The sequence below is a fragment of the Manis javanica genome, chromosome 1, assembly GCF_040802235.1.
Source record: "Manis javanica isolate MJ-LG chromosome 1, MJ_LKY, whole genome shotgun sequence".
Classification (NCBI taxonomy): Eukaryota; Metazoa; Chordata; class Mammalia; order Pholidota; family Manidae; genus Manis; species Manis javanica.
The window spans coordinates 4,061,121-4,087,053 of record NC_133156.1 but is presented as its reverse complement, the minus strand read 5'-3'; the positions used below and the strand labels follow the sequence as shown (position 1 = coordinate 4,087,053).

Below are 25,933 nucleotides of genomic sequence, written 5' to 3'. Positions count from 1 at the left end.
GAAAAAATATATAGAAAATCTGTCTCTCTATATAAAATACATAGAAAATATAAAGAATACAGAAAAAATATAGTTAAAAGAAGTATGTCTCAATATTAAGGCTTGAGTGACACAATAGGGAAGAGATGGCACCCAATTTTCTCAAATACTTGACATTCATTTGGAGTTGCCAGCTTGTCTGGAGGTTTTCACCATGCTGAGAGAGCAGAAGAGGCTTTCTGAGGCTCCTTGTTCCTAATCCAGTGTCTCCTAAAAGCACAGAACATAGGTAATTTAAGAAAGATGTTCCTGGAATGCCTAGAAGCCTCAATCCACGACAAAGTGAAGACCAATATAGTTGGTTGTAGGCACGCAAGAGTTTCATGTAACAAGTAAAACCGGGATTTCTTTAGGGGTTAGAATTTCTTTCATGTCAAATATACTTATTTATTTTTAGGTAGGAGGAGCTCTAGGCAGAAGCAAGCAGTGTAATGTCATCTTCTACTGTCTTGTCTTGCATGAAATTAGCCAGGAATTTGATTCATTTTTAGCCATGATATTCCAGGAAGGCTTTATGCTGACTATAGAGAACTAATATTTTCTGACAGTAATTTTGGCCAAAAGAGAGAGACTGTAGAAGATACAGACAATGCATGCAAATTTCAGTTCAGTTATATTCTCTTTCTTTCTCTCTCTCTCTTTCCTGTCTGATATGTGATTTACAGATTCAGGAAATTTAGGCAACTTCAGTGATATTTCAAGATTTTCCTTACAACTGATAACTGAGTATAAAGCTCATAAATTTGGCTGTGAGTAAAAAGTTACAGTATTTACCTGTCTATCCTTGGAGCATGTTCCCAAGACATACTTCTAACAACTGAGGGTTTAGCTACATCTTGTAAATGCAAAGATTAATCATCTCTTCACTGGCTACAAGTGTTATACACATGAGGTCAGGATTTCAGGCTCCCCATGACACAGTTCATTGTTTTCTGCTTCATAACCAGACCACCCTGTCCTGAACTGAATTGGTGTGTGTAAGGAGAGCTTCTTTTATTGATCCATTAGGATGTGCCATTCATTTTACAAGGATGACCAGTAAAAGAGTAGTGGTAGACCACTTGCCATAAATTTCATCAGCAGCATGGGAGGAAAAAATTGCATTAATTGTGAAACAGGAGCACATTTATATGTGTGAAGGACAGTTCACTTCAAATTATAATATATAAAAACACTATATATAAATAAGAACATATTATCATTAACCACTGTCAGCTTAGGTCCCTTAATTCTTAACTAGCTCATTCACTCATTCATTCAATAAATATTTATGAAGGGCCCATCATATGCCAAAGTTCATGCATGAAAAGTTAATACCTTTTATCTAGAGAGGGCTATATGACACAACCTTTAGCAAATCATCAAACCAGCCTAAACCCTGGTGGGTCATCTGAAGTAGGAGTGACTTGGGTATGTCAGTATCTTGCTCAGTGGGGCAACTACATTGAAATACTAGCTATCAGTACAAGGTAATTGATTGCCTGGGAGTAGCTAAGTCCAACCAAAATGAGATAGACTGAAAAGAAAAGAGTCTGGATACGGGAACTTAGAGAACCTAACATTCCAGGGATGTCAGAGGAGAAGCCACTGCAGATGGTTTAGAAGGAATGATGGAAACACAGCCACTTTTTCTCTTTAAATCAAATCAAGATTTTTCCATACTAAAAATGGAGGAAGAAGTCGCTCCTGTGAAAGGGCAGGTTGGCCAAAGCAAAGATTCAACTTCCCCTTGGGATGCTCTCTTTGGAAACAAGAGCTTCTCTTCTGTGCCCTGGGGAGACTTTTCTCCTACAGAATTTTGGTTCAAATGGGGACATCTGACACAGTCATTCCCATAGCATGGCCTATACAAGACTGCTTTATTTCCATACAACATTTTTAATTTCAAGAGCAGCTTCTCTCAACTTCTCCCTCCAGTTACAGCAATAAAGATGATAGGTGATGCTCATTAGGGCCATCTAGGTAAAATGAAATCATAAGCACACAGGATGAAATAGTAAAACCTGTGCGACATGTTTAATTCTACCATGCACATTAGGAAAATAATTCTTTTGGAAATGAAGCAAGTTTTTAAAAAATTTCTGTTAGAAGAGCAAACCATGATCATTAATAGCAAAGTTCAGGCAAATTTCAGGATTGTAAAGATAAAGATGACATTCCAAACACACACTCCTGGCTCCTTTTCTCTCCCAAGTTCTCAATGAAATGATGAAACGATGTAATTGTAAAAATTCTATAGCTTACTGACAGTAGAGAAGGGACCACCGTGTTAGGAGACAATTCTCCATGGGTTTCTTGCATTTGTGCACATCTTATGAACAGAGACCCAGACTGCATCTGTTCTGGACAATATTTTCAAGGATGTTTGTATAGTAAACAGTGTTGGAAGACAGAGATAATATCTCCCTACAGAACAAAGAGCCAGCATGCTCATGGTCCATAATAAAAAATTTGAGTTCCCTAAGCTCAGGGTTTCTGTCTGATAACTCGATCCACAGCATTTGAAGGAAACACCCAGCCCTCTTCATGTCACTTTGTGAGATATAAGCCTTAGAGAATAAAGAAGATGCTTATGCTCTAGCTAATGCTATTGCTGTAGTAAAATTCTTTGTCTCTGACGTACGAGTCTCCTGTCTTCTGAGAACATCCATGAAACTGTCATAGGTGAATGTGTTAGCTTGCAAGGAGGGTATAATCTCAGACTCTTTACAGTACTTAACAGTCGCGTTGACACAGATGGGATGCCAATAGGGACATGGCTTTCGGGAAGAGGATGGCTGAGGGTCTCCAGGGCGAGTGAATGGGATCTGAAGGAAGCCCATGGGAACTGGCAGTGAACATACTGACCACTGCTTATACTAATGCCTTTTTTCCAACCTTTTATTTAGTTGTATCTGTTCTAGATTCTTGAATACAATTCATAATTAGTCATTGTCAATATTTTTAAATAGTAAAAACACTAAGCCCATTAACATACCTTCCTCCAAATCCAAGGAACAGTATCTGCCCACTGGGAATGGCCACGGGAGCTCCTGCAGGAGGACAGAGGGAAAACAGCTGGTGTGTCTTGGCTGGGGGTCGCCAGAGAACGTGCCTCCCTGCATCTGCTGGCTCATGTGCGACCATCAGAGACCCCAGGAAAGTTTAAGGGAGTCCAGACAGAAGGGACAATTCCTGGGATTACCAGGAATTAGCTGGGGATTCCACCAGTCCCATAGAGAAGTTCCACACATATATGTGTGCAATGGCTGAGCAATGGCTGGGGTGTGATGAGTAGGTGGGTGGGCATGAGAGCAGCCCGTCAGCCTGACGTAGGGCAGATGAGGGTCCCCTGTCTGCCAGAATGTCGTTGAGTATGGAAGTCCCCATGGGGTCCAGTTGAGAAGAATGCAGAGTAAATGGAAAATGAGACAGAAACTGGCAGAACCACGGACACCAGGAGCATGTGCCACGGCATGACGACACTGATGGCCAGGTGTGGCCGGCTACACTGCGGCAGAGGCAAGGTGCCGGGACCACAGGAAGACCTCTGGGCAACTCAGAACCCCCTGGGGAAGAGGGGGGAAGATGTTCTTTACTACTCAATGACCCGAGTTTAAATCGTGAACTGACCCAACTTTACAGCAAAAATGACACAGATAATGAGTTGAAATGGGGGCTCCATTGCAGACAAGGAGATAAAGTTACAGATTTGAACATCTGAGGGGTAAGTTTAAAAACTGCTGTATCTTAATCATGAATCCCATCTCACCCTGCCTGCTTTTGTCCCCTTTCTCCCTGGCACTTTCAGTCTCTGTCTACTAGAATCTTGAAACGTGCTTTTAAAATTCTTTCTTAATCTACCTTTTAAGTTAAAAATTTCCTGATTCTACCTTCCTGCAGGCCTAGTTAATTTCTTCTAGACACTGAAACTCCCTTTGTGGATTTACTTATTAAAGTTGGATGGGAGATTGAATTGGGTCTGTTTATTTTCAAAGGCACAGAAACAAATTGCAGTGAGACATAGCTGGTGGTGCAGATACACAGCCCCCAAACTAAAGAGCTGGTGTCTAGAACTCCTTCTGTGCAGAGGGAACACACTAAATTGCCCCAGTGATTTGTGCTATCTGGCAGACACAATCTGATTTATGTCACATACATTTGCATAGATTAGTCTCATTTTCTTTCTTCCTTTTAAACTCTTTCTCAAAAGGAAGGCCTCCCAGCTTTTGAGAAGATGGAGGCCAGAATCCTGAGAGGTGGTGACCATCTGACACTGGGGAGCATTGGCCTGTAATTAGCCATGGCAGTGACCGCAGGGGGGTGTACTGGACCACTGACACAGAGAAGGCTGGATCCTTGTTTGCCCCACAGGGAAGGTGGATTCCAGGATCCTCGCTTTCTGTTGCAGGGACAGCACATATTTGGGGATGTTGAATATTCAATGTACTGTAGACCTGTGCTCTCTGATTTGGAAAGGCATTAGATATCATGTTATTTTTATTTGCTTTTTGTTTTTCACTATAGTCAAAGAGAAACAAATGCATGTATTACCTGAAGTCACGTTAGAAGATGTTTTCTTGAAATACTGCTGGTGAAGCTTCAGGATACCATAGAGAAATGGGGCTTACTGATTTCTATGGTGTAAATACTCCCACCATGGGCAATTTCAAGCTACCTGCATGACATCATTGAATGTGGAGTTGAGGAGAAAGGCACAGTAGGACAGCACTATGTGGTATTTCCCTCATACAGATAAAACACATAAATAAATTCAAAAACATTGATAGTACAATGTACTCAAATAATTAGGGGGTGATGAGTTTGAGTGTTTTAAATATAACTTACTGAATTCTAAGTTTATTTGATGTTTAGAACTGATTCTGTTCAACAAGCTAAAAAGAAAAGAAAGCAAGAAAAGAAATGTGGCTTATCAAATGCAGCACATGGGATTATGAGACCAAACCCCTCCAAGGCCTAGGTCCTTGCCAGACCCAGATCTTCCTTCCATTAATCTCTAAGTATTCTGAAGTGAGAAATTACCTCGAGGCCCTTTTGTGGTTTATACAAACCCCCTTAAACTCAAGTTGTAATGTTGCCTTTTGAGAGTGAAAGGTTGAAGAATAAAGAATGAGAGAGAGAGAGAGAGAGAGAGAGAGAGAGAGAGAGAGAGAGAGAAATTGTAGAGGATCCAGTAAGATCCCAGGACTGATATCTTTTCTTTACCACCTTCTTGTCATTTTGGGTTTCATTATAAGAAGTAGTTGGTGATATTGTGTAAAGCAACATGAAGGTTCCTCAAAAAACTAAAAATAGAAATACCATTTGACCTGGGAATTCCACTCCTAGGAATTTACCCTAAGAATATAAGTTCTCAGATTCAAAAAGACATATACACCCCTATGTTTATTACAGCTCTATTTACAATAGCCAAGATATGGAAGCAACCTAAGTGTCCATCAGTAGATGCATGGATAAAGATGTGGTACATATACACAATGGAATATTATTCAGCCATAAGAAACAAACAAATCCTACCATTTACAACAACATGGATGAAGCTGGAGGATGTGCTCAGTGAAATAAGCTAGGCAGAGAAAGACAAGTGCCAAATGATTTCCCTCATTTGTGGAGTATAACAAAGAAGCAAAACTGAAGGAACAAAACAGCAGCAGACTCACAGACTCCAAGAGGGACTAGTAGTTACGAAAGGGGAGGGGTGGGGGAGGTTAGGTGGGTAGGGAGGGAGGGAGAAGGGGATTGAGGGGTATCATGATTGGCACACATTGTATGGGAGGGATCATGAGGAAGACAGTGTAGCACAGAGAAAGCAAATAGCGACTCTGTGGCATCTCACTACACTGATGGATAGTGACTACAATGGGGTATGGTGGGGGCATGATAATATGGGTGAATGTAGTAACCAAATTGTTTTTCATGTGAAACCTTCATAAGAGTGTATATCAATAATCCCTCAATAAAGATAAGTAAATAGATAGATAAATAAATAAAATGAAATAAAATAAAATAATAAAAAGAAGTAGTTGGTGATAATGTCAGGTATCACTGTGTAACAAACCACCTGATGTCTCAGTGACCCAGAACAAGAAGCATCCATCATTACCCCTGAGGCCATGGGAAAATGGACATCCCCCTGACCTGCACTGGGCTCGCCCATATGTCTGTGGTCATTGGGTAGGATGGCTGGGGCTTGATTGGCTAGGATGTCTTCACTGACATGTGTGGCTGTGGCTGCTTATGAGCTGGGGCCACAAGTTGACAGAAGCACGTGTTTTTTATTATCAGGTCGACTAGACCAGGCTTGTTTTGACTGTGGCTAGACAGGATTCCAAGAATGAGGGCAGAAATGAGTCTCTGAACTGGCAACACCATTTCCCCCTCTTTCTGTTGATCAGAGCAAATCACAAGGCCAGCCCAGACTCAGAGAATGGAAAACAAATGCCACTTCTTGATGGGAGGAGCTACAAGGTCACATTTAGGGGAGAAATTATGGAAAATTTTGCAATCAATGTACTACAAGAATACTTCCATAGCAAATTATTTTTTAAACCCTATGAACACACTTAACCAAGCACTAAAGGGTCTGCTGAGCACTCAGATTCACTACAAGAATCTAGTAACACATGAGTAAGACAAACTCGTCACAGAGTTTCAGAAGAGTACTGCATAAATCTGATTTACATGTTAAACTGAAGGGTCCTCCTGGAAGGAAGTGAGCATCACAGAAAGCCTTTTGAAAATAAACTGATGAACATTTCTTTTGATAACTAGCTTCTCCTTTATGCAGATTACACTTTGGTAGTATTTTTATTTATATTTTATTCGGTAGTTTATTTACACGTAAATATGGCCTGTTACCTGGGAGGTACCCAGGGGTTATCTAGTCAGGTGGTTTTCAAGCCTTCTCAATTAAAATTGGTTAAAACGGTAAATTTTATGTTATGTGTATTTTACCATAACTTCAAAATCAGGTTGAAAAGCTGTTGATCAAATCCCAACCTCTCATTTTTACCTTTGAGAGATACAGACTTGGCTTTTTTCAACCAGCTATATGACTTGGGGATCTCATCACATTGGTAGGAAGATCCACCCAGGACTGTTGGAACAACTGCTCGCTATTTTACAATATGGATGTACCACAATTTATTTAACCAGTTCCTTGGTGATAGGTACTGACATTGTTCAGCCTTTCTCTGTAACTGTCTTTTTACTTTGGCCTCCCCTTCTGGACTGTGAGCATCTTTTGAGGGTAGAGATTGTACCTTATGCTTTGTTATCTCTCTGGAGCCCAGCATAGTGCTCTGACCTTACTAATTTTTACTTATTAAGGAAAATGACTGGATATAGACAATATGTGGCCTATAAATAAAGATTCAGGGCCTGATTCACTATGAATGGGCTCTCCCACTGAGAACCATGCCCTGACCTTCCCTGGCTTCCCGATTCCTTATGAATGTAAGGGGAGATACTGTGATGGTGCTTCCAGCTCTGAAATCCCATGGCTCCTAGTGTTAGATTGGCCCCAGGAGCTGACCCACTTTTCACCCTCAGGAATGGAGACAAGGAGTACCTTGGATAGAGCCCCCCCCATAACCTGGGTGACCACTGAGAACTCAGCCTGCTCAGAGCATGATCATTTCACCTGGGGTGGAGATATGTGGTGTCAACCCTTCAATGGCCTGACAGCCACATGAGGTGACTTGGTAGTGGAGTGAAAATCCTTCCATAAGGCATGTTTTCCTGGGCTACAGTGACTGACATGAGTAGTTTCACACAGTTTACTGCTATTTGCATAAAATGTCCCCATAAAGCAGGGCATTGTGCCTTTTCTGCAAAGACAAAGCTGTGTTAACAAAAGGCCTCACAACAATGGGAAAATGGATGTGAACATTTCTGCCTGACTGATAATCTCTGACGTTACCCGTGGGAAGCCCCAGCTTTCAGAATGACTGATTTTTCAGGGTGTGGAGCTTTTTACTGCTGGAAGGGGTTATCTGCTGAATGCAGCATTGGGCACTGGGTGGAGGCTCAGTGCTAGAAGCGAATGGAGGAGAATTTTACGTTTTTTTGGAGATTTTATTTGTTTTTGATTTCTGAGATGCAATTTTCATTTCAAAGAAAGAAAGATCAGGAAGGGACAAAGAACCAGTGGGCTGTTTTTGTTTGGTTTGGTTTGCTTTTCATTAACGCATCCTTTTTTTAAAGTGCCAAACTCTGACATTGAATGTTTGGTCCCTGGGGTGAAGCTGAGGGTTAGGTTTTTCTGTGATATCTTTGGTTTTCTATTTCTTTGGTGTACAGAAACCTTGTGGAGACATTATCAGAGAATTCACGAGAAGAGATCTTGCCAAGGGACCAGAGCAAAATCCGTTTTGTTGCACACAGCAGGCACTGTGAGCGGGAGAGATGCTGAAAGGCCAGAAGCCCGGGGCTCCTTCCTGAGGGAGGACACAGGCGACACACTGTTAGTGGTCTGCCTTCCTTTTCCTCTTGCATTTGAAAATCATCTAACCTTGGTTAAGGAGCCTGTGTGCCTGTCTGTAATGTCCACATGTAGGAAGCTTTCTTGGTGTTTGCTCCTCAAAATCCCCCATTACTTTGAGAAAAAATATCGAGTTTAATGCCTGGAATTTCAATCCAGGGTTCAAACCAATACCTCCTAGCAAGAGTGCTAACTTGCAGCCAATCCTGGGTTCTTGGAGTTGTAGGGAGTCCTAATTGTGAGTGAAGGTTCACTTATTACTCAACAGAAACGTATTTATGTCCAGCACTGAAAGAGGTGCTCTGGGGTAGAGCACATGGATTCTTCTCTCACTGTATTTACAATGTAAGAGAAAATTTTAAAAATTAACACAACAAGATATATCACAAGGTACTTTTGATTAAGTACCAAGGGAGTGGAAGAAATAGTAATATATGCTAAGTGTAATCTCTAAGACAGTCTTGAGTCACAGGGAATCAGAACTTTCTGGTTACATCAATAGAGTATCCTGTGTCTATAACCTCAAAAATGTGACATAACTTGGTAGACAGCTTAGAGTTTGAACTTTAGTAATTCCACTGACAATATTCCCAATGTTGAACTTGTCCCACACATGAAAGGTTTTCACTCCGGTATAAAAGTAAATGATTAAGACGGCCTCCATTGAAGGCGTATGGTATCTAACTCATCAATTGGAGGAAAATTCTTCAGGGAGCCTAACACATTCCTTATGTTAGCGATTGCTTTGGCCTCCCTTCTTATTTCCCACGAAACAGCATTTGGGGACAAGGCTTTGGCACATAATACACAATCAGAATCTCTCTTGCAGTAAGTGTAATTACAGGTGGTATTAAAGTTGACAGTGGCTGACAAGATTTCCACCAACACATTAGAAAATCAATGGTAAACACACTTTTCATCGTCAGGGAGTTGTGATGGCTCCGCCTTCACTGACAGCCAGGGAGAAACGTGTAACTCCTTGTGGTTGACCTAATATCGGCATATGTATTGCTTTACAGGTTAACAACATGGTCTCTAATATCCCTCTGTCTTCCCTCAACCAGCTCTGTGCAGAGAAGAGTAAGTCTGATTTTATTCATTATCACTCCATCTTGAAGGAGAACTCAAATTCATTAAAAAAAAATTCCTACCCCAGAGTGGATAAATGAAAGAAGTAAAAGACGGTTCAGAAAATTGTTCCCCTGTAATAGTTAAATGTGGCTCTGCTGACCTGGGGAAGGGATGTGCTTTAAAAGTTTCTCCCTCTACACTTTTGACAAGTAATAGGTGGGATCAGTTATCACTGTGCGCAACGGGAGGAGGGAAGGGCACAACGTATCTATAGTTTTCCTTAATAAAAACAGGAATCTAAAATTGGCCTTTTGACTTTTAATAAGTATTTTATGGTCACTCAGTTGATTCCTAGAAGGAAAATTCATGACACTAGCGTGCTGTTTGGTTGGACTCTATTAAACTGCCATTTTGTTGGACAAAAACTACTGAATATTGGCAATTTTATAAGGGTCAGCCTAAAAAAAAAATCAGCTAAAAGCCCGAGTGCTTGTGCACTGGGATTTCAGGAGATCTGAAAAGGGTGTATAACCTTAACATTAGATAAAACCCTCTAAGTCATAATCAAATAAAATAATAAAGCAATATTAAAAAGTATATAAATAATAATTAAGAACAGCACCTGCCCTAATTTGAAATACAGTACAAATAACCAACATCAGAGTCTCTCCTTTGAGCTAAAAGAGGCCAACAAGCACTAGGACCCAGAGGGCTAAAGAAGGTGGTGGGCAGAGGTGGAAGGGCATGGAAATAGTGTGGGGCTCATCCCTTGCAGGGTCTCCCTAATCCTAACTCCCTCATAAATATAAACGTATGCAGGTGAATAGTAAGATGCTTCCACATGTGTAGGTGACCAACTGCTGTTCTAATCCCAGTTTATGTCCCTCCCCTTCCACACAAGCCCTTCCCTCAGGAGGAAGTGGGAAGGGTAACACCAGGCACAGAGGGGCCCCCAGGTCTGTGTGCCTGCCCTGGGCTGTCATGATTGGCTGGTTCCCGGTCTGTTCTGATTGGTTGGTGACTGATTTGTTTTGACTGTCTAGTACCTGCAGTGCTCTAGTTTTTGAACCGTTGAAATTTCACCCCTACTCCATTTCCTTATCTCAGGGTGCCTAGGGGAAAGTAAGGGGCACCGATCTGCACATCAGAAACCACAGGAATATTTTTAAAACAATTACTCCTCTGCAAGCACCACTCCCTCACCAGCTCCCAGACTTCCTACAAAGTGAGGTAAGGAGAGCGAGCCTTAGTTTCCTCTTGCCAGGACACAGCATTGTGGTTTAAGACCCACCTCCTGGCCCACCTCCTGACTCTGCCACCGATAAGCAGAGGAACCTTGACTCAGATCTTGACCTTCCTGAACTCCAGCATCCTGACTTGTAAAGCAGAGCTAATGCGCATGCCTAGAGTGGTGTGGGGACCAAATGAGGGTAACAGGTATAATACTTGGCACAGGGCCTGATACACACAGACTGAGCTGTTGTTATTTTATTTAAAAAACAATTTCCAAAGTTTTGAATTTCAACAGTCCTATAAAGCTCTGGTGTAAGATATTGAGAGAGCAACATCAGCTTTATGGATTTGGGTTTAACAGCAAGAAGTAGGGTGTACTTATCAAGGTTCATAGCTGCAAATATGAAAGACTGACTCTGGCTCATGTAAGCAGAAGGGAACTTGACTACATGCAGTCTCAGTGGGGGCGATATTGCCCAGAAATCAGGTGAACATTCTTTTTGGCGGAGCGGACAAAAGCTTAGGTATCACAATGGGCTGTAGCTCTACAATGGACTATAGTATATAAAGAGATATACTGGATATCTATGGTACTAAAATTCTAGGGAGTGGGGGGCCTGATTAAGCGGTAATAAAAGTCTAGAAAGTCACCTTAAAGGTGAAGGGGGTGGAGCAAAAAGGTTGAGGGAACCGGGAGCTCTTACAAATGTGTGTTTGTGCAGGCCAGTGGCCCAGGTCAGATAAGAGGGCAGCTGGTGGCTGAAGGCTCAGCCCAGGTCCAGGACAGAAGTAGGCTGGTTAGGACATACCATTATTGTCACTGGTCACTGGTATGCCCAGCACTGAGACAGGGAAGAAATTTGTTGCTTTGTTTCACTCATTCCCACCTTAGAATCCTAGAGACTTCTCATCTCAAGATTCACTCAATGATAGATCTCCTGTAGGTACTCAGATGGCAGGCAGGCAGAGAAGACAAAGCCCACATATGGGACCATGTCCACAATGGTGTCCAGGACAGCACTGTGTGTTTAATGTCACATACCCATTCATTTGGTTATAGGCTCTTTGAGCCATCCTAACTCACTGTTACTCTGGCCAGTGTGTGCCTATCTGTACATTTCCAGGCAAGTGTATTTCTTATCTTCTAATCTCTGACTTACCCTCCTCGGGCAAATGGCAATTCCATGCATTCCTTGCCCGTTTTCCCTTTCCCTTTGGGAACAGGTTCTTGGATCCTAAACCCTTTCTACTTTTGACAGTCTGTGGAATTTCCTTGACTCATTCTTTCTAAGTGAATTTTCTTAGTATTCTCAGGGCAACCCTCTATCATCTGTGCCTAGGACTCTCTGGGTGAGAAGGCTATGATTTTTTAAAACTCAGATATGTGTAGGTGGGGAATTGGGGGCAAGCAAGGAAGAGCAGAGGTCAGCTGGGTGGCTCTGGAAAAGGTCTGGAGGCTGCATTATCAGGATTTCCTGGCATGCTTCTAGGAGAGAGTACTTCATTTTGTCTTGCATAATTAGTGCAATCATATATTTTGTACAATGATTTACTGTTTAGAAGTTCACATGCATTCTCTTATTTGACAGTATTCACAATGTGATAAAACCCTTATGATATTTATTTTCTAACAAGAAAAGCATTACGGGAAGTATATACTATCAGGATTTGAATGTTCAAAAGAAGAGAGGAAAAATCAAATCTCATTGCACCCTGAGTGTAATCAGTCCTCTCTGCTTTTAGCCCCACAGATAATTGGGACTCTCTTTCTTAAGTTTAATGTTCTGTGGCTACAGAGCTACTGTAGACATTTCCCCCTGTTTTTGCATAGCTGGCTTCAACACAGTTATTATTTATATTCATAAAGTCTCGAAATAGAAGTGTCTCTGTCCATGCAGGCAGATCAATCTCTCCTGTTTGTGTGTGTGCTACCACTGAGCTGTACATGGCCTCACATTCTTGGCTTACTTAGTATATGCCTCGGTACCGGGCTAAAAGGCATTACAGGGTGGATTTCATTCAACCTGCAGTACAACACTCTGATGTAAGTACTTCTATCTGGATTTTATAGCTGTGGAAACTTAGGCTGTAAATAACCTAAAATCTGGCAGCTAAGAAAGTGGCAGAGCTGGGATTCAAATATCCGTCTATCGGAACCACTGTGCCTGCTTTCTTCATTGTCATCCCCACACTGCCTCTTTGCTTTTCTAAGATGGCTTCTCCCTCTATGCTCCTGAGGACAAGGGAATGACTTCTCTATTTTGTTTCTAAGAGTGCCTGGAACATAATTAGCCCTCAATAAGTACTTGTTGAATGAATGCATGGATGGATGAAAGAGTGAATATGCTCTGGGGCATTTCTGAAAACTTGATTTTCAAGGATCAAGTGACAATCATCGCTAGAGATGCTTAGTGGGCTGAACAATACATTGGCTCAGAGCTGCAAACTCTCCTCTAATTTCTTGAGATGAGCCTATTTTTTTCAGCCTGGGTGTGGTTGTTTCCCTACCAATGTCTTGTTTCCCTGTTATGTGGGGACAAATGTCCTAGGTACCTATATCTTGAGAACATTATAAAAAAATTGGAAGGTCATAAGAATCAAAACTCCTAAACAAATTATAGGAATTTAATGTATGTATCACATATGGGTTGACTTGGAGAAAAGGAGTTTTTTTCTTTTTCTTTGCAAGCAGTAATAATCATAATAATCAGGGAATCATTAGATACTTGCAAAGATGGATAGAAAACTGTGATAAATATCATGGTTTTATGTTTCTTTAAACTACTCCTTATTTCAATTTTGCTTTTAAAATAACATGGCCCCTGTTGTTCTGGTTTGCATGAATGAGCCAACTTCAAAGGCAAAGGGCTTTTCTCTCCTTAATAATTCATCTATGGAAACCCTGTGTCATGGTGCTCCTTGGGTATCTATAAGGGTTGTGATGATTTAATTACCTGGATGATTAGTTGGACTTTTGTCTTAAAGTGCTTGTGCCTTCTTAAAGAAAAACAAAATCATTCATTTCTTCCAAAATGATTCAACGAATAGGTCCATATAGCAATGAGAGGTAAATCCTGAATGAATTTATGATGCAGTTCTAACTCAGAGAAATAAGGAAAAATTTAGTCTTCTGCCTCCCATAGGGATTTTCCTCTACTGGTGTCTTCTTGAAATGACCTTCTGTTTCTAGAGAAGAGAATTTGTCTTTGCAAATAGGCTTCTGAGGGAATTATTTCCAGCTGACTTTCGGGACAGCATTAAAGATAAAGGAAAGGTGCAGACTTAAAAATGTTGGCAGTTAGACTGCAGTCAAATTCTTTTTTAATTAAGTTAGTATTGATATACACTCTATGAAGGTTTCACATGAAAAACAATGTAGTTTCTACATTCACCCATATTATCAAGTCGCCCCCCATACCCCATCGCAGTCACTATCCATTAGAAATTGCAGCCAAATTTATGGGGTTCTTCTCCATCTGACTCATCTTCCTGATGAGGGGCTAACCATGATCATACCCCAAGAGATTCTGATTTAGTTTTTACTGATGTGTGACCCATGAATCAAAGTTTTACTAAGCTTGCCTGGTGATTATAATGTAAAGATTGAGAATCACTAGAAAGGAATACCAGGATAACAAAGAGGAATTAGCTACAGAAAAGCATCCTACAGAATGAGAACCAAGTGGAATCTCAGTTTCAACATGCCAGGTTCTGGTAATCCAGATCCTGCTACTGAAAGTTTGGTCTGGACCAGAACCCACCCCAGACTTACTGAATCAGAGCCCACATTTCAGCAAGATCCCAAAGTGATTTTCATCTGCACAATGCAACTTGAGAAGCCTGACCTAGACAGCCACGGGGTGGGACAGAATAACCAGGGGAGACAAAAGACGTCCTATGTGCCTCATACCGAGGCCGAATTCAGCTTTGGTTTATAACTCTTAGCGGGCACATCTTCACAAGGACTCTTGATTCTCAGTGCTCTCCTGGAAGTTCTCCTGAGCCCAAGTTCTCTTAAATGGGTGTTTTTCCTGCCATCCCTCTTACTGTTCCTTAGAGAGGGGGCTTCAAACATGTTTGCTGGTGGTAGTGATTGGTCTAATTAGATTCACCCTTACTACACTTTATGTCTATTGTACATTATAGAATTATACAACTACACTCTACCATGGACACTGTAACTAGGCGATTTTAGAATAAAAATGGCAGACCAAATGTAAGCGATGCGTTTTCTCAAGAGGAAGCATTCATAATAAAAACTAGCTCCACCAGTGACAGAAGGTATTTATGAACCACATCTCCAGAGGAAATGGCTAATACAGAAAAGTATGGGGGGTGGGGGGAAATGGTACAGCTGTCTTGCCAGCTCTGCAGCTCCCCCAGCCTCTATTTTCTCATCTGTAATATGGAGATGCTACTGTATGGCCAACCTTAAAGGAATGCTTTGTTTCCCTGTTACGTGGGGACAAATCTGAAAATTTTCATAAACTGGGAAATGCTTCATAAGAATAAGAAGCTATCTTTGCTGTTGTTATTAAACCTAAACTGTTTGGAAAACATTTGTTAGGGAGGACAATTCTGTCCTCCTGAAGTGGGGCCTGGAGCCTCTCTGGACTTTTGAACTGGGATATGACCCATGTGACAATTCCTGTGTCCCTGAAAAATATGGCCACAGTGTTAGTCCCAGGCAAATTTGTGGGTACTTGTTTGTTTAGTAAATTTGAAATAGAGTGTATGATAGGTACATATCCCTGCTTTTTTCACACAAATATCAGTTCACTGATGATTCACATTTTCCCATGTCATTAAATAATATTTGAAAAAATGATAATTAATTACTATATATTATGTCACAGGGGATGCTATCTATCATTTGCTTGTTTTTCCATTGTGGGACATGTGTTAACTCCTCTAATTTTGAGTCTTATAAATAATATTGTACTTGACTCTTATAAATAATATTGTGTTTACATGCATCTAAATATTTACATGCATCTCTTTTTGTTTTCCCCTTGGTATACATTTCTAGAAGTGGATTTTTTGGGTCAAAGGGCCAAAAGAGTTTTAAGCCTTCTAATAATCATTGTAAAATGTCCAAATAGAAGGGGATAGAGACTGTATGAGAATGTTTATTTTACCATGAAGAAAAATATTTTCATCAGGTGCAAATACATTTTTTTGCATCTGTGTTTGAAAGGCAAAAATTATACTTTTAAATTATAATTATTATTGCATTGCTCTGGTTATTAAGTTTGCATTTTTCATATGTGAACTGACCATTACATGTGTTTTTCCTTTTGTTATCACTTACCCTTATTACACTTTTCTATCAAAGTACTTTTCCATATCCATAATTTTCTTGCCCTCACCCAAGGCACTGCTCCCAAAAGTGAAAATTTTAAGCCAAGTGGAATAGGAAGGGTGTCTCCTTTCTGTTCTAACAAGGGCCTTGTACTCCTTATAAAATTAGCCAGCCTGTCACTTATAAAGGTTATAGTAAGGAATAAGAGCAATATTCTCAAACATATTTCTTATTTTAACACTGAATAATAATTTTAATTCCTTTCACTTTCAAAATTGAGTTCAAATTAATAAAAAAACAAATCTAAGCCAGACCCTCACTTAATTGACAAATGATGAAGGATATATATATTGATATATATAATTAACATTCTATAATTCCAAAATGCACCCATCCAATGTAATGTCTGGAATCTAGTGTAGGACTTTGCTAATGGTGGTATAAAAATAAATGTGATTACTATAATATTAGTAATATTATATATATAATTATTTAATATATTAGATATATAGAGTTGATATATTTCAGTTCATATGTCTAATATTTATCAAGATGCTTACATTGATAATACATTTCTTACCCATACATATTACTATCATCTAAAGCTAAGATTTGCTAATTCTGAAAGAAAGGAATGGTAAATATTTTAAACCAGAGAAATCTTGCTCTGTCCTCATATACTTGCCTTCATGGAAAACCAATCTCACTCTCTTAGGCCCCAGCATAAGGGGATTAGCAGAAGCAGAGTCCAGAAGGTCCCCCCACCAGGCTGGGGTTTTGCCTGGCAGGAGTTGACATGAGCAGCTGGTGAGGTCATAATGGGGTCATCAGCTGAGCTGGGCACTGAGAAACATTCCAGGGACTGCAAGGCTTCATTTCAGAAGTGTGATTTCCCCCCAGACATTACTCCTGTGATTCAGAAAAGCGCTGACCCAGCTCATCCACATGAGTTTTTCCATAGATAACTAGGCAAAGGTGGGCCCTAAATGTAATCAATCAAGATTTTTCCATCAGAATTGACTCGGTACTATAACAAACATCATTAATAAGTGCTAATAATCTCTGAATTATTATTTACAAAAGAAATTGGTACTTGTTTAAAGAAGTTATAAAATTTTATAAAGAAATGTAAAGATAACATATGCCCACATACTCTACTTAATTTACATCAACATTGATTCTAGGGCAATGCCATCATTTCAAAAACAGGGTGGGGCAGAAGAGGAAAAGCTCTAAACTGATTAAAGGCAAAACTGATTAAAAGCTATATTGATTAAGGGCAAACTGATCTATAAAATGCTAAAATGTCTAAAACAAAAAATGTGCCTTAGAACTTAGTAGCAAGTAAGCTTTAGCTGTGATGGATCGCTGCTTAACATTACATCGGGTTTTCTTTACCAAGACTCAGTAGAAAGGTCACACTGAGTCATTTTCAATGGGCCAAAATCTTTTGAAAACTCATGGCCCTTTGACTTCAGTCTATAGGGCTTTCAGGCAGTTTTGGAATAAAAAGCCTATGACCCTCAATTTCAAGGGAGATGGTATGACTTGAGTCACCCCTATATGTGACAGTTTTGGAATGGAGAGAGGGAATCTATTCATAGGCTGTAACTGATCTATCCTCATTAAATAATATTAATAGTTAATATTTATTGAGTGCTTACCATATGGCCCAGTACAAGCATCTTCCTATTTAATCCTTATAAATGAACAATGAGTTAGCTCTATTTTTTAATTATGCTCAGAGAGGTTAATTAAATCACTCAGATATGTTCTACAAGGCCACAAGTAAAAACAAAAATCAGTTCTTTGTTTTCCAAGGAAATCTTGGCAGTCTTGCTTATGTTCCAGTGTACTGTGGATTCTCTGCCTAATATGCCAGTTTCTGAAGGCAATCGAGATGTACTCCATTTTTTCTATAGTAGGCAATGTCTATCTTTTCATGGCGCAATGTACACTAAAATAAGTTGCTTAAAATTAATCCAGAAATTCCAGTTTCAATAATGATAATGAGTCTAATTTCAGAATTAAGCCTAGGATGCTATTTGGACAATTAACTCTTCTCAAGCATAAAATAGCCAGTTTTGATAGTACTAATTTCTACAGAGTTGGCCTTATTTTCCCCGGGATGTAGTACACATGCAGGAGGGCTTTGGATCAAACCTAACTTCTGAGAAGATGATAAGATACATTTTGACTCAGGTTTCTAGAGATTGATTTTTTTTTCTCAACTCATAGGTCAGTGAACAAGGAAACAGCTAAATCAATAATAGTTTAATCCTAGATTACCCCTCTTTATATTAAGAGAAATAAAGTAATGGCATGAGCTTGGGTAGATAAAAGAGAGGATGTATTGTGTGTGACTAAATTCTTATAGACATTGCCTGGCCACAGCACTGAGAGGAAGATCACCTATCGAATCAACACATGTGCATAAGGAAAGGAGGCCTTCACAGGAACCTGATAAATCATGGCCACACCCACACGGTTTCATTCAACTTGGTCTCCTCACCCAAAAAATAGTAGCATTGTGATGATGAAATCTGATGAAACAATTTAACACAATAAAAGTATATGTTAATCAAGATATTTTCATAGAAGTCCCAGGATTTTCATCTTCAAGCCAATATGATCATGTTAGAGTGATTTTTTCCCACATGATTTTTTGTTTGCTGCTTATTTTACTTAAATAAACAAGTTAACTTCAGTAAATAGAGAAATGTTCAGTTTCCTTAAAGCAAAGCCAGAGATTCAGATTTTATATCAAAATTTATTTTTAAATGTAGGAGATTGATACTATTATCTACATTTTGAGGCCAAGTCTAAAACTGTCAAGGAATGGCATTTTAAGGTAAAGTAACTCAGAATCCCAGAGCACATTTCACACTCTGACTTTTGAACACAGATAAAGCAGGACACTGATTTTTTTTCCCTTTGTTCTGTTATGCATTTTTTTATATATAGAATTCAACGAGCTGAACAGTTCTATAAATAGAGTAAAGTGGCACCATTTGAGGAAATACAATAGAGAGGAACACAGGAACAATAGGGGACAGGTGTCAGCAAGGGGACACCATTGGCAAGTCCTTCTTGTCTTTCATCAACTATTCCTGAAGGTCCAGATCCCAAGTACACAATGGAGCAGTAACAGTCTTATGGTTCAGGGGCGATGAGAGATGTTCTGGAGAAATAATTTTCTATGAGACATTGCCAACACCTAAGTATAAATTAAATATAATCCTGACTAAGTGTTCCCTGTCATTAGTCATTGTGCAAAATCACACCCATGACCTCCGGGCTGCATTAAACTCCAGGAAACATTCCTGGCTCCATTCTAAAGGCCTTGTGTGTGGGCCAGGAGACTGTGGGAAAAAAATCAGCTTCTGCCCAGAGGACAGGGGCAGGTCTGGTGTTCACCCCCTCAGCCTCCATTTACTGGAGCTCTGGATCTGAAGGTGCCTAAATCATTGGGCTGATTTGTCATGATGTCTCTGTGCTATCAATTTACAAGGAGCCCACAAACACTTCAGAGAGAATTCCCTGTGAAAGTGAGACTCAGGCATGCTGCTCGAGGAACTATAATCTGAAGAATCCTAAAATAGTATGTAGAAATCATATCGGCTGCTGCTGACATACTTTCCCGCTCATATCTTCAGCTTACAAAGTGTTTGAAAACCATTATCAGGGCCTCTAATCATCCATAAAGACACACTATGGCAAGATCATAAAATTTACATCAGGGACAAAATGATGCTGAAGTCCCAGCTGGCAAGTTTTCTATCTTGGGCACACTGAGTGATCTTATGCTCTCTTTGTCACCCACCGGTATAAAATTTTATCAGTCATGACTTGAACTCAGGACCTGAATTTTGGTTCTCACCTAAACCTCAGACTCTGTCACTCCACTTGGCATCTGGCTATATTGTCCTAACCCCACTGAATAATACTATTTTTTTGTGCTCTGCTTTTTTTTTTTTTTTTTTTTTTTTTTGTGTGTGTGTGTGTGTGTGTGTGCTCTGCTCTTCTAGGTTGGCTTGGATTTGTGGCTGCTGCCCCACCTGGTAGTGACCCAGATTCCACCCAGAGCTGTTGTAGAAAGGAGCACAAGGTCATTGCACAAAGTTCAGAATGCTTCATGCACGTTTACAGACATTGCTTCCAGCACACGCTCCTGAAGATGCTGGCACACACTGTCTCACCCTCTGCTTCCCCAGCACTGTTGAGGGCTCAGTCTTGGCTGCTCAGGTGGTCAGGGTTCCCAGGACCCAGGATGGGACTGGACTGTTCTCAGGGAAGGGTACGATTCTCAGAAACCCAGCAGTGAGCAAAGCAGGGAAACTGCGAATGTGCTGAATCTTCAGTATAAGTATCAGGAGGGGCATCTCCACCAAATGGGCCACAGATGGCACTGAAGCCATGCTCAGAGTCAGTAAGGTAAGACCAGACAATGGAAAAAGCCAATTTCAGGAGTAAAAACAGGCAAGTATGTAAAGTATTTCAGGAAAATCCTGTTAGCACTCAATAAATGGTAGCTCTGAGGTGAATGGCTAAAGTAATAAGAGATCTAGGTTCCTCCACCTGCATCTCTGTGATCACATTCCTATGAAAAACTTGTATTGTTTCCTATCTGCTTTCCACATAAGGAGATGGGCAGTTAAGCATCACAGTTAAAAACAAATGTTTTAGGGTCATATTTTGGGGATTTGAATTTCAGTCCTGCCATTTGCCAGCTGCCTGGCCTTGGGCAAGGTAGTGATCTCTCTCTCTCTCTCTCACTTTCCTGGGCTAAGAGAAATCCCTTCGTAGGGATGTTGTGAAGGTTCAATGAGACATTTGTGATAAGTCTTTATCACAGTGACAGTTATTATCTTGGATTAACCCTGGCAGGGCTTTCCTCTTATATATATATATATATACACATATTTTATATATGTACATATATATTACATATACAGTGAAATAATATATGTGAACTATCTGGCATACTTCTACACAAATACATGTATTACACAGTAATTAAGAGAGTACTATATTGGCCATAAGGATAGATAAGTAGACAAATGGAACAAAACAGAAATCCAGAAATAAACCCACACTTTTACGATCACCACAGGATTTAAAATGTGGTTAAATATACATGACATAAAACTGACCATTGTACATAGTTTTAAGTGCACAGTTCAATGGCATTAAGCACATTCACAAGGGAAACCATCTCTGCCATCCATCTTCAGAACTTTTTCATTTTCATAAACTGGAACCCTGCATCCACTGAACACTAGCTCCTCATTATTTCCATTATGTAACTCTTATACAAAATGGATCATAGATTTAAATGTAGAACATAAAACTATGAAACTTTTAAAAGGAGAAAAATCATCAGAAAACTGTCAGAACCAGAGATGGTGAAGAGTTCTTACAGACCAAAAACAAGATCCATAAAATAAGAAATTGATCAAGAATAAATGTTTGCTCAGTGAAAGACTCTGTTAAGAGTATGAAAGTACAAGCTATGAACTAGGAGAAAACATTTGAAAATCATAAAAGATATACAAATGGCAAAGATGCACGTGAAAATTTTAAGATCACAACAGTAGGTGTGTCAGGTCACTACACATCTGTTAGAACAGCTAAAATTAAAAACAGTGACAATATCAAATGCCAGTGATGATGTGAATAAATGATTTCTCATACATTGCTAGTGGGAATGTAAAATGGTGCAGGCACTTCAGAAATCAAATTGGCTATTTCTTTAAGACCTATTCAACCCAGCAGCCATACTCTGTGCATTTATCCAGGAGATAAGAACTTTGTCCACACAAATATCTGTACGTGGATGTTGACAACAGCTTTATTTGTACGGCCCAAAACTAGGAGCAACAACAATGTCCTTCAGTAGGCCAAACTATTGGTACCCCTATACCATGGAATGTTACTGAGGAGGAGCTGACAGTGCACCCAACAACTTGGATGGATTTCAAGGACATTATGCCGAGTGAAAAAATCTAATTTCAAAACGTCCTACACTATATGATCTGATTTATATATAGCATTTTTAACAGGAAAAATTTATAAGGATGGGGAACAAATTGCCAAGGGATAGCGATGGGATGGGAGGGTCACTGGGTGTGACTGGGTAGCATGAGTGGCATCATTGTGATGATAAAAAGTACTGTACCCTGATTGTGATGGTGGTTACAGGAATCTACACTTGTGATAAAGGTGGCATGAAACTATATACATACACTGTAGCAATGTCCATTCCCTGTTTCAGTATGCACTATAGTTATTTAAGATGTAACCATTGGGAGAAGCTGGGGTGAAGAGTACACAGATATCTCTATACTACATTTGTAACTTTCTGTGAGTATTTTCAAAATAAAAATTACAAACCAACTTCTGCCTCTGGAAAGACAGTATTAAGAAGACAAAAATTTAAGTCAAAGATTGGGAGATAATTTTTTCAATACATTAATATCTCATAAGGGATTGGAATCAATAACATGTAACAGACTTCTATATATTTATAATGAAAACAAACAACCCACTAAAAATAGACAAAAGCTTAAAATACGTTTCATTTAAAAAATGTGGATACTCATAGACATAGCATTAGTCATTAGGAAAATGCAAGTTAAAGCTATAATTAAGTGCTACTTTACACACACTAGAATAGCCAAATTAAAAACCTGATAATGCCAAATATTGGCTAAGATGTAGAGTAACTATAACTCACATATTGCTATATGATACATGTAAGTGTATAAAATGAAACATTCATTTTGGGTAACTGTTTGCCAGCTTCCTAAGAAAACTTAAACCCACACCTGCCCTGTGATCCAGTAATTCCATTCTTAGGTATATATATCCAAGATAAATGAGAGATATACCTTTGGAAAGACTGTATCAAAAGTTTACTGCAGCTTTATGCACAATTTCCCCAAACTATAAACAGTGAACTTGCCTATCAAGAATGAAATATACCCAGCAATTAAAAAGAATGGGTATAAAACAATATGGATAAATCTCAGAAACACTATGCTGGGTGAAATAAACCAAACACAAAGGAGTACAAGCTTTGTGATTCCATTTATATGAAGATCATTTATACTCCAAAATCTGGAAAAAGGAATCTGTGGTGATAAAATAATAACAGTGGTTGCCTACATACGAGTGTGTGTGGCATGGGGTTGAGGGGCTGGGAGGGGTCTAATGGACCAGGGTATAAGTGAACTTTGAGGGATCATAGAAATATGTTCTATATCTTGTTCTTGTGTTATTTCTTATACAGATGGATACATACTTCAAAACCTATGGAACTGGACACTTAAGGGTTGTATTTTTCCCATATGTAACTTTCAACTTAAAAATGATGTGGGATAAAGGCTCAAACCTGGGTGGTCCTAGGGAAACTGAGGTGGTCTGAATAAGAGGGACAGTAATTGAAGGCAACTATGAGACAAGGAGACGCTAAGGTCACAGACCGGTACTGGCTTGGGGCTGCCCCAGAGGAACTTTTTTCTGCTGTAATTGCAAAAAGACGTTCCTGAATGCCTGACCATCTGGTACCCTGCTTGTCACTGATATTAGGAAGGAGCACTGGGAGGACAGTTTTTTCTCTGTAAAATTGTCACAGGGGCTTATTTTCTGGATCACAGACTTTAGAGCAAGAATTTGGAGCATTCTGGAAGGCAGCCATCCTTTACCAGTACACCATCAAAGCACATAATCTGGAGCATTCTGTACGCTGCCTGGTTCTCTGCTTGGACTCTTACTTTAAGAACTCCATTTGAAAATTAATTTTCTGCCCAGTGGATTTGTTTTACAAAAGATTCTAAATCAATGACTTCTTAAATATACTCTGTTTCCCCAATCTCTAGGTTGCATTTCACCTTTTTCACCAATTAGAGGATCCTTACAGCTGAACTGAGAGAATCAAATCTTCTGAGAGCCTCAAACCTGATCACAGATGGAAAGAATGTTTGGCAACTACCAATTACAAGGTCTCATTCCAGCTTCCCCCCTGCAGAAGGTACTGGCATCAGGAAATGTTCTGTGTTTGAACACTGCATAGAATGAAAAAGAGCAAAGCAATGGGATCAAGTCTCAGATCTCTGTTCCTTTTAAGGTCTTTTTCCACTTGCTTTGCTTGGTTGGTTTTTAAGTTTTCATATCCAAGTGGGTCCTTTCTCCTGATTTCCCTGTCAGGGTGGCTGGTGACAACGCCCTGCAGCCTTTCAGACTAGGCACCTTGGGCTCATTTTGATTTCTTACTCTGCCTTGCCCCCCACATGTGATGATGGTTTCCTAGTCTTGCAGATGCTACTATCTGTCCTGGGCCCTCATGCTCATCATCTCTCGTGCCCTCTGACACCTCCCTTGTTTATAGATTTTTATTTCTTCTCACCTAGACCATTGCAGTTGACTTCAACTGACTGCCCGGCTTTGAGTCCTGCCTCCATCCAGTCAGTCCTATATGTTTATGTTCAGTTATTTCACCTAATACACAGCTCAGATCACTGCATTCCCATGTTCCAAAATCCTCAGCGATTTACTGCTGCTTGTGGAATCAAGTACAAACTCTTTTCTCTGAATCTGCTTTCCAGATGCTTCTTTGATTAATCTCCCATACACACCCAGCGGCGTGAGTCCTGCCATGCGTGTCCAACCCTGGGCTGTGGCTAATGATATTCCTGCCTCTCATTCCTCTTCACTCATCCCTCAGTGCTCACTCCAAGGCTGATTCTTCTCAGAAGTCCTCCTTCCGCTTCCAGTTGGGTGTCTCCTCTTCTTCCTCTAAACTGCTTTTGCACACACACGGGACTCTCGGTGCTCACATCTCGTTATACTGAAGCCAACACTTGTCAGGTTCCCATTATTAGATTATAAATTTCTCAAAGGACAAAGCTATGTTACACTTATCTTTAGAAGCCTTTCTATTTTTATACATTATTCATTACAGAACAGTTACTATATAAATTGTTGACTTGAACTCAATTCCTACTATTCAAAAACTGTATGTATACTATCTGAGGTTAGGATTTGTTACTAGTTTGGCTTGGACTAAGATTTTTACAAGTGTCAACTATCCTCTTTCAAAAATTAATCTCCATCTTCAGCTTGTATAACACATTAAAAATGAGGAGAAAGGCCAGGAGGGAAGATCGATGTTCTTTAATACATATCAAACTATCATACACTTGCCACGGCCTCAATTAAAAAGGCCCTGTGCTTCCCCAGGGAATAGAACATGGAAGCAAAAGAACAGTGGGCTGTTGCACATCGCCGGGGCAGCAGACCGAGGAATGCTCGGCGGCGGCCGGAGGCTGCTGACAGGGAGCAGGAGGGAAGAAGTTCCTGTGGAATGACTCCAGAGCTGTGCCTGCCATCTGTGGTCTCACTGACTCCCTTTGGGGTCATGACCACTTTTTCTCTGGTGAACTTGCTATAAAATGTTATTTTGCTGTGTGTTCATATTTGGTAAAGTTGTTCTTGCCAATATCAGGGGGTCTAGGTTTTATTGAGGGAACCAAGAAAAGGCATTTTTGTCCAAGTCTTAACCAGGGGCTTAAAGGGGTGGAGTTAGGCTTTATGATAGTAGGAGTAATTGAAATTCTTAGGGGAAAAATAAACTTCTGTAGGCTTTGAGGGTAGGGCTGAGTTGAGGCTGCTTTTACATCTCCCTGTTTACTTAGAGATTTCCTTCTGAAACCCATTTCTGATGAAGCCTTAGAGTGTTTCATACATGTTTTAAACCAGAAAGCCAGTTCCTGTCCAAGATGCTTGATAAATATTCACTGATTGCT

At 40.0% G+C, this 25,933-nt stretch overlaps 2 long non-coding RNA genes across 2 annotated transcripts; one reads left to right on the top strand and one right to left on the bottom strand.

Moving 5' to 3' along the window:
- LOC140848376 (uncharacterized) lies at window positions 1-16,906 on the bottom strand. Its single transcript, XR_012129178.1, has 3 exons — window positions 16,813-16,906; window positions 3,017-3,071; window positions 1-249 (listed from the first exon to the last, which is right to left on the bottom strand). It is a non-coding gene; the product is annotated as an uncharacterized lncRNA (long non-coding RNA).
- On the top strand, window positions 10,638-25,771 carry LOC140848413 (uncharacterized). The gene is made up of 3 exons (XR_012129330.1): window positions 10,638-10,822; window positions 24,008-24,159; window positions 25,368-25,771. It is a non-coding gene; the product is annotated as an uncharacterized lncRNA (long non-coding RNA).
- Window positions 25,772-25,933: the final 162 nt, after the last annotated feature.